This window comes from Haliotis rufescens, unplaced genomic scaffold (assembly GCF_023055435.1).
Source record: "Haliotis rufescens isolate VD_foot unplaced genomic scaffold, xgHalRufe1.0.p SCAF_7, whole genome shotgun sequence".
NCBI lineage: Eukaryota > Metazoa > Mollusca > Gastropoda > Lepetellida > Haliotidae > Haliotis > Haliotis rufescens.
The window spans coordinates 57,931,232-57,945,693 of NW_025964361.1; positions in this window are offsets into that span (position 1 = coordinate 57,931,232).

The following is a 14,462-nucleotide window of genomic DNA, read 5'->3' on the forward strand; positions in this document are numbered from 1 at the left end:
GCCTGACCACCAGATCCCGTTAGTCGCCTCTTCCGACAAGCATAGTCGCCTTTTACGGCAAGCATGGGTTGCTGAAGACTTATTCTAGCCCGGATCTTCACGGGTCTCTTTTGTAAATAGAAATATGTTCCGATTTAGGCAGAAGAAGAAACATGTTGTAGATTTGTTGTCTTTGTAAGCCATGATGGACCGACCACCGTCATACGTTTCTGAATACATTGATGTCAGTTATACAATGCGTAGCTAGATCATTAAGCACGACAACGTGAAAGCTAACCATTTTGTGAGTAGTGAACAGTAACTGATCCGGGAGTTATGTTGTTCAGTATGCTTCCTTTTACACTTCTACTTCCACATAGTGTACACACATTGCTTCTATTGTCAAAGAACTATTCAAGAGAAATATTTATTTTAAGAACCTATGAATTTGAATAAATACAGTTTGAGCTTCATTGTTTTTGAAGAGTTCACTAAAACCAGGAATATTGAAATAAAATTTCCCAAGATTCTTGTTTTGTGTTATATTATCGTTGGACAGTTTTCCATGGGGCAGTTCTCTGACAACTTAAGCTCAGTCAGTTGGCAGTAAGAAATTGAAAAAAAACCATTATAAAGGGTTTACAAAAACAAGCGAAAAGTGCCTAAATTAACTAAAGTGCGACAATTCGACAACGCAACATCTTGACTATATGTTGCATCGTGGCGTTGTCAAATTGTCGCGTGACTGTAACATGTTTTCTGCGTCGCATTATAATAGAGACGTGCGGTGTAGGACTAAACTGTACAATAATTGCTGACTTCTCTTAAGGAATGCATACTACATGTTTGCTTATGATGAGTGTTCTAGCACATAATGCTCCATTTTTTGCTTAAAGGTGTTTCCTGACTTGAAATTGACAAGCCATTCAAGGCAATTGACTAAACCAATACAGCTTCACTCAATATATTCGCGAACACTAAATACATAACGTTTTATTTGGTTTTGGTAGAATGGAGATAAATGTGCTATGTTTTTAATTCAGAGCTTGTTTATTTGCTGATTTAACTCCGCTAATTTAAAGATTTGACACGTCATGCTGTTGTTCGTTCTGTTCTAAATGCAATTTAGCACGGCTAAATCTACAGGTAACGTAGCTTCAAATTGAAAATACATTTATCAAAAGTAGGTTTATCGTCTAATCAATATATTGATGAAAGTATTTCTGAACTTCAGTAGGAGATACAAGTCGTGAGCATTAATAGTTATTAATATCCCGGAACAAATAACTAGACAGTTTATGCCTGCCAGCAGAAGTATTCGGTTATCAGTTTCCTCAAAAGAGTGAAAGCTTGCATACCCGGATCTACCTGTGCATGTCAGCTGTCATGAATTGATACCTTGCTTCGAAAACTCTGATAACAAGAAACCTGTTGTTTGATATATGTCACTTAGGAAAATTCGGTACTACTGACGTGCGTAGTTTAACATGTCAAACACAATGTGTCATTAGTATATTTTTACGCCAAATGGAATCGTTTTCGGCAGATTGTCGAGACTTATTATATTATCCGTCCCTTATAATGACGACTTGACGAATTAGCACTATAATAATAATCAAGATGAAACTTCTTCTTGTGTTTATTTGTCACGCTACATTCACCTAAAATTGAAACACTCGGAGCTAGATCAGAGTACTAATTAATTATGTGTTGATAGAAATATAAGTCTAATGAAAAAATGATAGTAATAGTTGTTTATAGTTTGACATTTTACACATATCTTCGATCTGACATTATATTTTCATAAAAGCTAGGAGTTGTGACTCACACTTTGGCTGATGAATCACGCCTCTGTCCCAGGACTTTGTCACGTTCGATTACGATGAAATTCTGTATTAACATTACTAACCTCAGCCATCCCCCAGATATACACAAATTGTAAGCCATAACAACACGATTCAAGTCTTGCCTTCCACATCCTTTAAATTGATTTCTAGTTTCATTTTAACGTCCGCATGATTAACACATTTGTCCTTAATGACATAAGGTCTGAGCGTGATTACATTAGCTATAAAAATAAAATAGCTACCTGTTTCAAGAATACCGATTATTGTATCATATTACGAACATTTGAACATTTATTTAGCTTCACGAAAAAATAGCTTCGGGTAAGTGTATGTGAAAGGCTGTAGTACTTGAAACATTCTTATTGCTTTTATCGTAATTATAGCAGTAACATAAGTTTTTAATTGTGTGTAACAGTTTTATCGAATGGACAGGATTCGACATGATATATAACCACCTATGCAATGTTCATCTGATAAGATATCTGAAAAAGAATATTTAAGTTTTGTATATAGGGGTTATCACGCGAGTGTGTTTGGGGATGGTAAATATCCTGCATTAGGAATAAACGCTATGTAATTATCCCCAAACACACAAGCGTGATAACCTCTTTATCATATAATGTCGTTCTTTAATTCCGTGCTTCAAAATCACTTTCCCTCTCTCACAAACATTAGCGAAACATTGCGATTTTTCTTGGAATGCGCGCATTAATATTTATTACGTTTCATGGTAAGTGATGTGTCAGTCGGACAGTGGCAGTAGCCAATATATAGTTCCAACTGAAATCTGTTTCTTATACAGTGGTGAAGCAACAAATACGCAAAACAACAATTGTTTTTAAGTGCCTTTCGCGGCAATCCATCAATCTGTCCGCTAAAGTAACTGCCCTAGTCTATGAGACGTCACGGCCACGTTCAGACGTTGTTGACAGTCGCAAAACGCAAAATTGTTATATAATTGTTGTATATATACAAAGTTGCCAAAACTTAAAAAATGCCTTAGCTACGTCACAGTTAGACACTGATTTTCAGTATATTAGACTGTTCTTTTGATAATGATAGCAATTATCCCTGTAGTTTATCCAGATTCCCGATGGTTAATTCTGACTCGATCGCCGAATGACGAGGGCGACGCCTTGTTTGTTTATAAACAGTGAAAGTAGTCCCTACTTTACCTTTGATATCTGCATCTCTATCCGCATATGACCTCAACATATATCGTTTTTATCCGTTGGCTTTATCCTGCCGAGAAACCTACCCATTATATGATAAATATATATATGAAGGTGCACCCTAGTGACATCACCACCGCTGTGTTTGTTTTGTTTGTTTGTTGTTTAACGCCGCACTCAGCAATGTTTTAGCTATATGACGGCAGTCTGTAAATAATCGAATCTATACCAGACAATCCAGTGAATGATATAATGGTCAAACTGGTCAAAGTGCGTTAGTCAAGAAGGCAAAACTGAGAAGCTTTCTTGCTCATGTAATTCTAACCGCAGTCACGTTGGTGCAGGTTACATCGATCTTGCAGATGATCTGATAGCATTTAATAATGCTGGATTGCTCCCCAAAACTCTTGCAATCTCAAGGCTAAATGTAGGGGATGATGTAAAAAATACATTGATGCGACATTCAGCTAAATTTCACAATAACTGCAAGCTTTCATACAGCAAGTCCAAATTAAAACGAGCTCAGAACAGGAGCAGTACATCATCCTCAAGCACTGATGTTGGTGGTAAGAAAGCACGTGGTGAGCGGTACCAACGGCAACAGAACATAACCAGGGATAATGTGTGACTGTTTATTCTGTGATGAACCGTCTAATACCCTGATCCACTGCATGAAGCAATGACCAAAATGATCAGTGAGAGAGTTCGAAGATGCGCAACAAAGCTGCTTCATGATCGTATCTCAGCAAAGGTATCGTCTTGAGACCTTGTTGCTAGTGAAGCAAAGTACCATTCTAAGTGTTTGATCGCCCTGTATAATAAAGCAGCAAGACTTAAAACATCAGAACAAAACGAGAACTATGGGGGTAAAGAGCATTTGCAGAACGTGTGGCATTTGTTGAAGATGCAGTTACTGACAGAGGATCACTGAACACTTCTCCTGTATTTAAACTCTCCAAATTAGTTCAGCTCTACAGTGACAGACTTTCACAGCCTGGTGTTGAATCTCTATCAATACACACTACAAGGCTGAAACGTCGCATTCTTGCTAATTAAATTTCACGAGTTGCAGGCCTTCAAAGAGTAAAATGACATTCTCCATGTATCCATTATGATGTTGGTACAGATTTGCGGAAGGCCATTGACATTGTTTACAATGCATTTGTAATTTCTCAGGCAGCAAGAATCGTGCGGAAAGAAATGTTTAATACATCAACATCGTTTGATGGCAAATTTTCCGAAGACTGTCAAGTTGAAGCGGTTCCGTCTGCTTACTCACACACATGGCCAATATTCTGTATGGAGCGAGTATTACGGAACAGTCGGTTGTACCACAGAACCAAGCACTACAGCATGTGTCAGACTACAAGATAAAATCCAAAGAAAATGCAACCAATACGTCACAACAAGTCTCGGGAGCCTCCTTTGCCTGTGTTTCTTGGGATCCTCCTTGACAACAAGACACGCAAGCGTGAACTGGTTGAAAAACTTTTACCTAGGACTGTCGGTGTCCTATAACCGAGTTCTTGAGATTTCAACCGGTATTGGCACCAAGACTTGTAATAATTATTAACGGCTGAACACAGTTCAACATCAGTCATCAAACAAGTGCTACCACTGCGAAGAGTTCATTCAATGGGACAGGGATCTCAGTATTCCAGCACTTTGACAACGCTGACCAGATGGTGCTTGACCCTGTAAGCAGTCTTGAAGAAACCAGTGGCAATGATTATGTAACCACCAGTCAGACAAGAAAGAGGCTACCCAGATTGTCAGCTTCTTACACCCAAGTTCTCTTGCTCTGATTCCGAGACGGTTGGACCAGTGCAGTCTGCTTTTGATCTAATGTCTCCAGCTATACAGCTAGAGTACACGTGGCATGAACACGTTAGTAATGCAGTACAAAAAGGAATGGATTCCACTAACGTATCAGGGGCAGCTTTCCATGCCATTCAAGAGAATAAAACTGATACACCAGCTACAAAGTCCTTCTTACTGCCACTGTTCCAGGAAGACGCCGCAACAGTAGCAATGATGAGGCATTCGTTGGATGTTATCAAGGGCGTTGTGGAACTTTTCTGTGGAACAGACACCTGTTGTTGCAGTGGACCAACCTTTGTTTGCTATTGTGAAATGATAATTACTATTATTCTATGGAGAGTCAAAGTGTGTAGTCATGTTCGGAGGGCTGCACATCGAGTTGGCTGCACTGAGGGCTTTAGGAAAACGTCTCGATGGCAGTGGATGGGTAGGAATACTGGTTGGGGCAGAAATTGCCATAGCTGGCACAGTAGATTCATTCTTGAAGGCAGCTCACATCACGAGAAGGGTGCACCAGGTGACAGCTTGTGCCATGTATTTATCCGTGCAACAGGCATATCAGGAGTATATGGAATCTGTTGAACCCAACATGGAGACGAAGTGTCTTGAAGACTGGAGTATTGGGCAACAGGAGTGTCATCCGACCTTCCAGTTCTGGTCCTTGAACTGCAACTCACCAGGCTTGTGTTTGTGCAATCTAGTCGTACTGGCAACATCTACTGTATGTCTATTCCCTGACCAAGCTTGCACTATGCACGATAGATATCAGTCCATCTCCGAGACATGGTAACCATGTCAAGCTGCACACCGACGTTCATGCACAATTCTTGAATGGACGGTTCACAGTGAACACGACAACTAATGCTTACTCAAGAATTGCTATTGATCAATCACATGGGCAAAAAAATGCTGTGGTAAAAGATGATGGTGGAGCTGTTGGGCTGACTGAGAATCCAGCTGCTCTCCAGAGATGAATGGTCAGTGGACCAGAAATGCCACGTCTCATCAATGACTTTGAAGAAACCTGACATGCGCTAACATGAACAAGGTCCAGGTGTGCAAAAAGCTTTCATTGGAGATGTCACTTCAATGAAATCTGTTATTGAAGATTATGGTAATCCATTCCTTGAAACTAGTTGTGACCTTCTTGTACTTCATACACAGGACGTTGCTGATAAATCTGTTAATGACGACTTGTATAAGCTTGAACAATACAACACACTTGTGAAAGAGCGGCTTGTAGAAAGGTCAAAACCCAATAGACGACCCAATAAAGAAGAACAAACTTCGTCCCTTTGGTACACCAGTGAAATGACAGAAAACTAACGCTCAGGAATTTGTTTCAGCGCTGAAATGTGACAGAAATCTCTTTTTAAAACTTCATATCGCTTGTCAAGTGCGTGGTGGGAATCTTCATGATTTCTTTTCTCATGAGAATCAGGTATGCCCACCATCACAGGGGCAAACTCAGGCTTGGCACTAAATCGGACATAGTTCAATGCTTGGAAGATGCTTGAGCAAGATGAGATAAATACAGCTACAGAGGTTGTAGTGATAGATGGGCCAGCAATAGTTGAAGCCAGGTTCAACAAAGACTTTCAAAGAGTATTCTCAAGATGTCTTTCTACCATACCTGACGTCACAGCTTGACAAGTGCCAACGAATAGATACTGTGTGGGATGAATGTAGGTCAGACACTTTGACAGAACAAACATGAGACAAGACAGGTAAAGGAGTGAGCCGTCGAGTACAGCCTAACAATACAATCCCAAAACACTGGGGAGACTTCTTGAACCTTTCTGACAATAAGAAAGAACTATTTGTCTTTCTCAAATACGGGAAACAAATCGATGCCTAATGCAAAAGCGTTAATAAATGTATGGGGTAATGTGTGAAATCGAAGTGAATTGTGATATTTTCTGCAATCATTTGTCACTGTTCGGAAAAGTTCACTTCGAGATGGGTTGGTGCACTTCCCCTCACATGTAGATGGCTGCCACTTGCATAATCGCTGGTGCAGAATATTACTTTTTAAAATTGTAGATATTAGTTGACAATGCATAACAATAAAAGACCAGTTCCGAAATATGTCGAGAACATTTGGGGATTTATGTAGATTTCTGCGTTACTCTTCAGAGTAAGACTATCTGACCTTGTCGTTCACGGTCGTTGGACATGTTAATAGAGTTCCAGTGAGGTATATTTCTTAGATGTAACATGATACTGAAGACATATACTGAACACAATTTCCTGTGATATTGAATAAGATTTAATGCAAAGTTACGTCTTTTACCAAATCTGAAACAATTTCAGTTTGGAACAGATAAAAGACTCCTGTAAGTGTTCAGATGGTTTAATTTGCCACACTGACTTCAGAAATGCGTGCTTTCATAAAAAACATGAACATGCCAAAATGTCAATTGACAAATCAATAGCGTGTGTGTCCACATCTGGTTGCGATGCAAGCAACACATTTTCGTCTCGTGGAATGGACCAGGCGTTGCACAAAGTCCCTTGGGATATCTGTCCAGGGAATGACATTCATGTTGTTTTGTTGAAGAGAATCCTAAACAAGTCGAGCAATATGAGGCCGGGCGTTGTCATGTTGAAAGGTAATACCTGGGCCATGACGACGCAAAAACGGTAGAACAACAGGGCCAATGATCTCGTCGCGGTAACGCTGTCCATTGAGATTTTCCTCTACCACTATCAAACGGGTCCTCTGTCTTGCTGTAATCCCACCCCATACCATTACGCTGCCGCCCCCGAAACGATCTTCTTCAATGACACAATGATTGACGTAACGTTCACCTCGACGTCTGTACACTCGAATCCGTCCATCGCTGTGGCTGAGGTGAAAACGAGACTCGTCAGTGAATAGAACTTGTCCCCACTGCATGGCCGTCCAGCGGAGACGCTGTCCGCACCACTGTAGACGTGCTTGACGGTGGTTTCCTGTCAAAATGGGATGTCTTGCTGGTCTTCTGGTGACAATCCCTGCACATCTGAGGCGACGACGTACGGTTTGTGAATATATTCGTCGAAGGCCAGGGATGCTTCTTGCAATCACTGTTGCTGGCTGGAATTGATTTCGTAGGTGCGTTGTTCGAATCCAGTTGTCTTGTCGATTATTGGTTACGCGTGGCCTGCCACTCCGAGGATGGTCTCTGACTGCATTCGTCTGTTACCAACGTTGCCATAAACACCAAATTGTGTTTCTGTGGACGTTAAATTGTCTTGCAACATCACGTAGACTCGCACCTGCTTCAAGCATACCAATGGCTTGCAGACGCTCATTTTTGGACAGGCGTGGCATTTCGTAATGTTGAATAATTGCGTAATTTTGTTGTTTTCTGAGTAGTTGTTGTCAGCACGATGCTAATCCCGATATGGAATCCCGTTAACGTGCATGTTTTAATATACATTCATGAGTAGTGAAATGCATTGGGCTTGCATAAAAGTCAACCTTTAGCAAGGAATGCATGTTTTCTGTAGCAGTTGCGTTTTTGTGACTTGATTCCATACGTGTTCTACGGTGAAACTTTACTTATTTGAAAAATACACTAAAATATTGGTGTCACAGGAACTTTTGTTGTTAAGTAAATTTCCAGACACGAAATGTGTATATCTACTTTAAATCTAGCACCGACCTTGGATTACGGGACGTATGAAAGCTGTGCTGATTGAAAGTTATCGCATTAACATTTTTGCTGTTGATTTAAAACTTAATATATCTTAATTGTTTCGCAAAATCTGATTAAAATTTCGAACTAATGGGGTGAGTCTTGAATGCATGTTTGATACGAACCCTAGGAAACGCTTAACATACATGTTAAGAACATTTGCAATACCTATTCAGTGAGTGAGTGAGTTGTGTTTAACTCCAGTTTTAACAGTATTCCATACTCGTTCATAAAGTTGTATCACCTTCGGTAAACCAGGAAAGAATAGTTCCACAGCATTTCATGTTTTATTTTAAGGATCCCGTAAAAAGGTGATCACGTGGTTAATAAGGTGACTAAATCCTTTCCATATCCAATAGTGAGTGAGTGAGTGAGTATGGTTTTACGCTGCTTTTAGCAATATTCCAGCAAAATCACGGCGGGGGACACCAGAAATGGGCTTCACACATTGTACCCATGTCGGGAACCATGTTTACCCATGTTTAACCACTAGGCTACCTGACCGCCCCTCCATATCCAATAGAAATCTCTGTATGAAGCGGAATCGATAGTACAATTCCGACTATATATAATCATGTGTTTATGAGTCACTATCAAATAGTAATGACACAAGGTGTTCGCGAAAAAGTCATGTCACTTGTTCACCGGAAAAAGACATGGGGCACCAAGTCAAAATTGGGAATTACATCGGACATCATTTTTGTCACTGATGCATCAAATTTGGAAATGTCCTCCACATGTCTACCATAAAACCTTTTTGAAAGCTTTACTATGGCCTTGAACGTTGTAACCTTGATCAAACAACTTCTGAGCAAGAGTCGTGTGACGCTCTTTGTAATCTTAGCAAAAAGAGCATGCTCGATTGTATCTCAAAAGTTGTGAATCAAAGGCTGGAGCTGCTGGAATATTGCTCGACATGTAGAAAGGTGACTATTGGAAAGTTGAAGTCATCCCTCTTGCCATACAGTCTTGTTGAGAGTGTTTTGTGACCCTGAATCTTTACGCATAGTTCGAAATATGAAACGGGTGGGCCAGTCTCACTCGTCTCCTTTATTTCTAGTTCAGGTGGGTATAATAGTGGAAAGGAATTGGCTATTTGATTGTTATTGAATGATATCAAATCATCGATATACCTGAAGCTAAAGTTGAACTTCTTGGTCAGATTACCTTTTTTGACTTTGCCAATTCGAACAGAAATTCCAATTCATATGCATGAAGAAACATATCCGAAAGAAGGGGAGCACAACTGGTGGCCATAGGGATGCCTACTTCTTGCCTGAATGTCTTATCTCTAGATGTTATCATTGAGGTCCAGCATTTCACAAACTGTTTTCTCAGTAAACTTCAGATGACATTTGCTTTCATTTTTCACAAATTGTCAAACAAACAATAAAGATACGTAACTGTATCTATGGCCTCCATAAACGCCCCATGGATCAAGGAATTAAGTTTTTCCTTAAGTTTGGCATGTGGGATAGTTGTGTACATAAAATGTTAAGACAGAATGGAACTTGGTTCTTTTCTGAGATTGCAAAAAGTCAAGCTAATTCTTTGGAATTTTTGAGAATCCAAATGTCTCAAATACTTTCTGTGAATATCAAGAAAGTCCTTACTTGATTGTATTAAGGATTATAGTCAGTCTTTGAGACAGGAATTTGGTGCTACATTTGCTGGATTGAAGTTTTGGAATCCAGTACAAAAGAGGAACGGACATGTCTTCAGGTTTTAGAGTCAAGACAAAAGTTGACAATACTGATTTATGGTTTCTTTCTCAGTTCCATACTGGCATTATTTGATCTATCACTTATACCAAGGATTTTGATCAAACAAATATAATGATGCTCACATATAATGGTTATGAGGCCTTGTCAGTGAGAACAACTACAAACTTTTCATATAGAGCAGCCAGACTTTGGATAACAGCTGGCTGGGACGGAATGTGTTTGTATGGGTTGATGAGATGCCTCAGAGACGATGAGAGATTATGTCTTTTATGTTAACATTTTATCCCAAATGCATCTAACTATGAAACAAATGAGGTGGTCTCACTAGTCTCTTTATTTCTAGTTCAGTGGATAATCGATGGAAGGGAATTTTGATGGTTGTTGAACGATATGAGATCGTCGATATACCTGCAGCTTGAGTTAAATGTTTTGGCCAAATTACTTTGAGAGGAAATTACGTAATTTAACGATAGTTGCATTGACCAGATTTAATGTGATATAATGCATAAAATATCAACTCAGCATGAACATTAACACAGCATAACTACTATCATCATGAGAGATCAATTCCAGCTGCTCCTTGACACATTGATTTCACGGCCAACACTTGCCACCGTTTTGCTAACAGTGTTTCTATGATCATTCAAGCATGATTGATAAAAGTTTAAAAGTTCATAACCATAACAGTTTCATGGTTTCTTCCAAGTAGAAAATGCAAATCAATGATTTCAGCGATAGATGCGTTCATCCATTAAGTCTTCAAACGGAATCAGCCTAAATAACTTAGTAATACTAATACAAATCGAAGGCAAAATGTAGTAACCATACACTATTCACAAAGCAAATCCTTAGATATGTTTCACTGAGGATGTTATGATGGTATATAAACCCGCTGAACTGAGGTATGCCAATCAGTAGATTTGTTCTCATCGTTTGCACGATCGATGGTTCATAATTGAAACTGACTTGTTGTTTGTACGAGGTATAAGCTTGTAGGAGAAGCATTGTACAGACCTCTCCCTCAAGAGTTGAAAACCTAGTATACGTTGTTTTAAACTGTCATCTAAAACAGAAATAACCGATATGATTATGGAAATGGTAAGTAGTGATATATCTTGATTTTTAAATTGAAATCGTCATATATTATATGATGGTTTCAACCTATCTGTCTATTGCCAGTCCGTGTCTATAAACTTGTGAAGTTTCCATCTAAACATAGTATAAAGATCTGAAGATGAGATGATGTGTTCACTGATAAATAATGAGAGAATATATATTATTGTTAATTATGTTCAATCCTACTTTTTGTCTCTTTTAGTGGATGATAAGCAAATCGACCAATTCTGATTATTTGTTTGGTAGAACATACAGATCTGTTCACAGTGTATTTTCTAAAGCGAAGATGAGTAATGATATGTTCATATGATATCATTTTGTTCCAGGTTATGCGCCTATTCGTCCTCCTGTCATGTGCAAGGACAGGTATGTTTACTCTCTTATCAACTCGGTAATTGTTTCCTCTCTTCCCATGTCGACATTTGTATTCTTGTGATCATCTATCTATCAGATTTCGTCCAAAAAGTTTAAATATGTAACGTGGGAGACATTTAATTGTCTCTACGTGTTATCAGGGTTGTCAGGTTATCTGTGTGCAGTTTGTGACGAAATGTCGATTGACGTTGTTCACATGTGGCATAACTTTTTGATAGGACGTTTTATTTGGTGTACTGTATTAAATCTGTTCATATTATAAAGGACAGGGAACGAACACATAGAGTGCCTTTTTTTGTCTATAGCTACTTAGGGACATTAATTTGACGTTGGATTTTTAGTAGTGTAGCAGGCAGGGATGAAAGTATTTTAATTTATTCTGTATGGCTTCATAAATATAGAAATGTAGGGCATATTCGAAAATAACAGATGATAACTGAGTACCAAGAGGTATCGGATTATGTTAATGGCTTAAAAAAATGAAAGCGACAAAACCCTTTCCATATGCAAAAGAAATGTATGCCAAAAGCAGAGTCGACTGTAGGATTCCACCTGTATGATGAGCTTATGTTTATGAATCAATATAAAATAAAAAGGATACCAGGTGTTCGCGAAAAGGTGAACGTTTCCTGTCTCACTGGTAGCACTCATCACAAACACGTGCAAAAGCACGTCAATTGTTCACCTGAAAAAAAAATATAACAATATTCACATACGTCAAAAGAGGGAATCAAATAGAACATCACTGATGCGTCAAATTTGGAAATGTCCTCCACATATCTACCATTAAACTTTTTAAAAGCTCCAATGAGGCCTTGTATGTTGTAACCTCGATAAAACAACTTCCGAACAAGAGTCGTATGACGCTCCAAATTTGGTAGAAAGAGCATGCTCGATTGTACCTCAAAAGGTGTGAAATGTAAACACCAAAGGCTGGAGCTGCAGGAATATTGCTCGACATTTGTGCAGGGTAAGGGTGCAAAGACGACCGGGACGTGTAGTTAAAATGGACGTTTGAGATGACTTGATCAATAATGTGTCATGCCCCAATGGTTGGTCAAACGTTCATTTCGTCCGAATCAATCTCCCAATGAAAATTTGAGGAAGTATTGTCCATTCCTCTTGCAGCGCCTGGCCTATATCGGCAAACGTAGTCGGTGGCGTAACATAATAGAATATTCCCAATATTTTTATGCATAAATGAACCAAATTAGCGTCTGGCTAGAATGCGACGATTTGTTAACGGTGGAACAGTATATGGTCGATTTCTAAAACCCGGTCAGTAACTTGAAATCCAGTGTCCTGGCGCAAGTGAACAGCGATTTAATTGGGTGTTTGGGTTCCATTTCTGGTTCCCTGTCAATCAATCCGGACTTAACCTTGATCTCCTTGTGTCTGCAGCAACCTGTTCCAAAGTCTGCAAAACAAAGGCAGAAAATGTCAGCTACCTCTCGATGACTTCCACCATTTGGAAGCAAGCCAAGAGCCCTCATATATCATCACGTTGTCGTGGACGAGTCCCAAATGTAATCACAAATATTACAAATAATAAATACTGCAGTAGTAGAGAGTTAACTGTGGATACTAAAAAAACAGCAATAGTGATGTCTCAAAGTGATTTGACGACCTTGCCTTGTAGTGTCGACATCAAGAATGACTCAACCCCAACCCAACTGCGTGGATCGATGCTCATGATATTAATCACTGGATTGTCTGGTCGATACTCGATTATTTACAGACCGCCGTCATATAGCTGGAATATTGCTGAGTGATGCGTTAAACAACAAACCAACCAACCAACCAACCCAACCCACCCGGAGGAATTGCATATCGACGTGCATTGGTTGAGTTGTGCTGGGGGGTTATGGTTTTGTTCCGAAACCGTTATGTTTCTGGTTGTAATTTTTCACGCTGATCCTTCTCTGACGATCGATCACAACATTACAGGTCCCTATCCTGTACTTTGTTTTTGTGAGTATATTTCGTTTATTCCTAACCGCGTCCGCCCGGAGAGCGGAAGGTCCGGACTTCGATCCCCGGCCGCGTCATACCAAAAGACGTTTAAAGATGGTACTTGTTGTTACCCTGTCTGGCCCTCGGCATTAAGGGGCTAAAACAAGGACAGGTCGGCTCGGAGTCAGTATACTGTGTCTGAGTGAGGTATTCATGTTAAACTGCGGCATTGTATCTCAGTGTGTCAGTCCAGACTAGTACAAGCAGCCACACACACACTATATATATAAGTGCAATAATCTTGGACGCGACGTTAAACCCCCTTTCACCTCTCCTTATTCCTAACCTATGTATTTACCATAATATAATAATATAATCACATCCTAGTAACGTAGTCGAAATTTCTGCGCATTTAAAGTCACTGAAGGAACTTCACAAACCGCTCCATTTATCTTAAAGTGCCTCTGTTTTGTTTATCAGGAGGAATCCCCTATCGAAACTTTTCAATGTTAAGGAAGTATCGCGTCAATATGATGAAGGTAGTTTCTCCTATGTAACACCATTTGCATTAGGAAGCCATGTAAAATTGATTGGTTTACCGTATCGATAACTCTATCCGTGATTATCAACCATAACTATTTCATGCTGGTCTCAAACCAGAAGAGGACGAAGAAGACACAAGACATTCACGGTATTGACAACCTCACACGAAGAATCATGTCAGACAACAGATCCCACCATACTCGCTCTTCCCTCAATCGCTTATAATTACCAATCATAATGGAAGGGCCT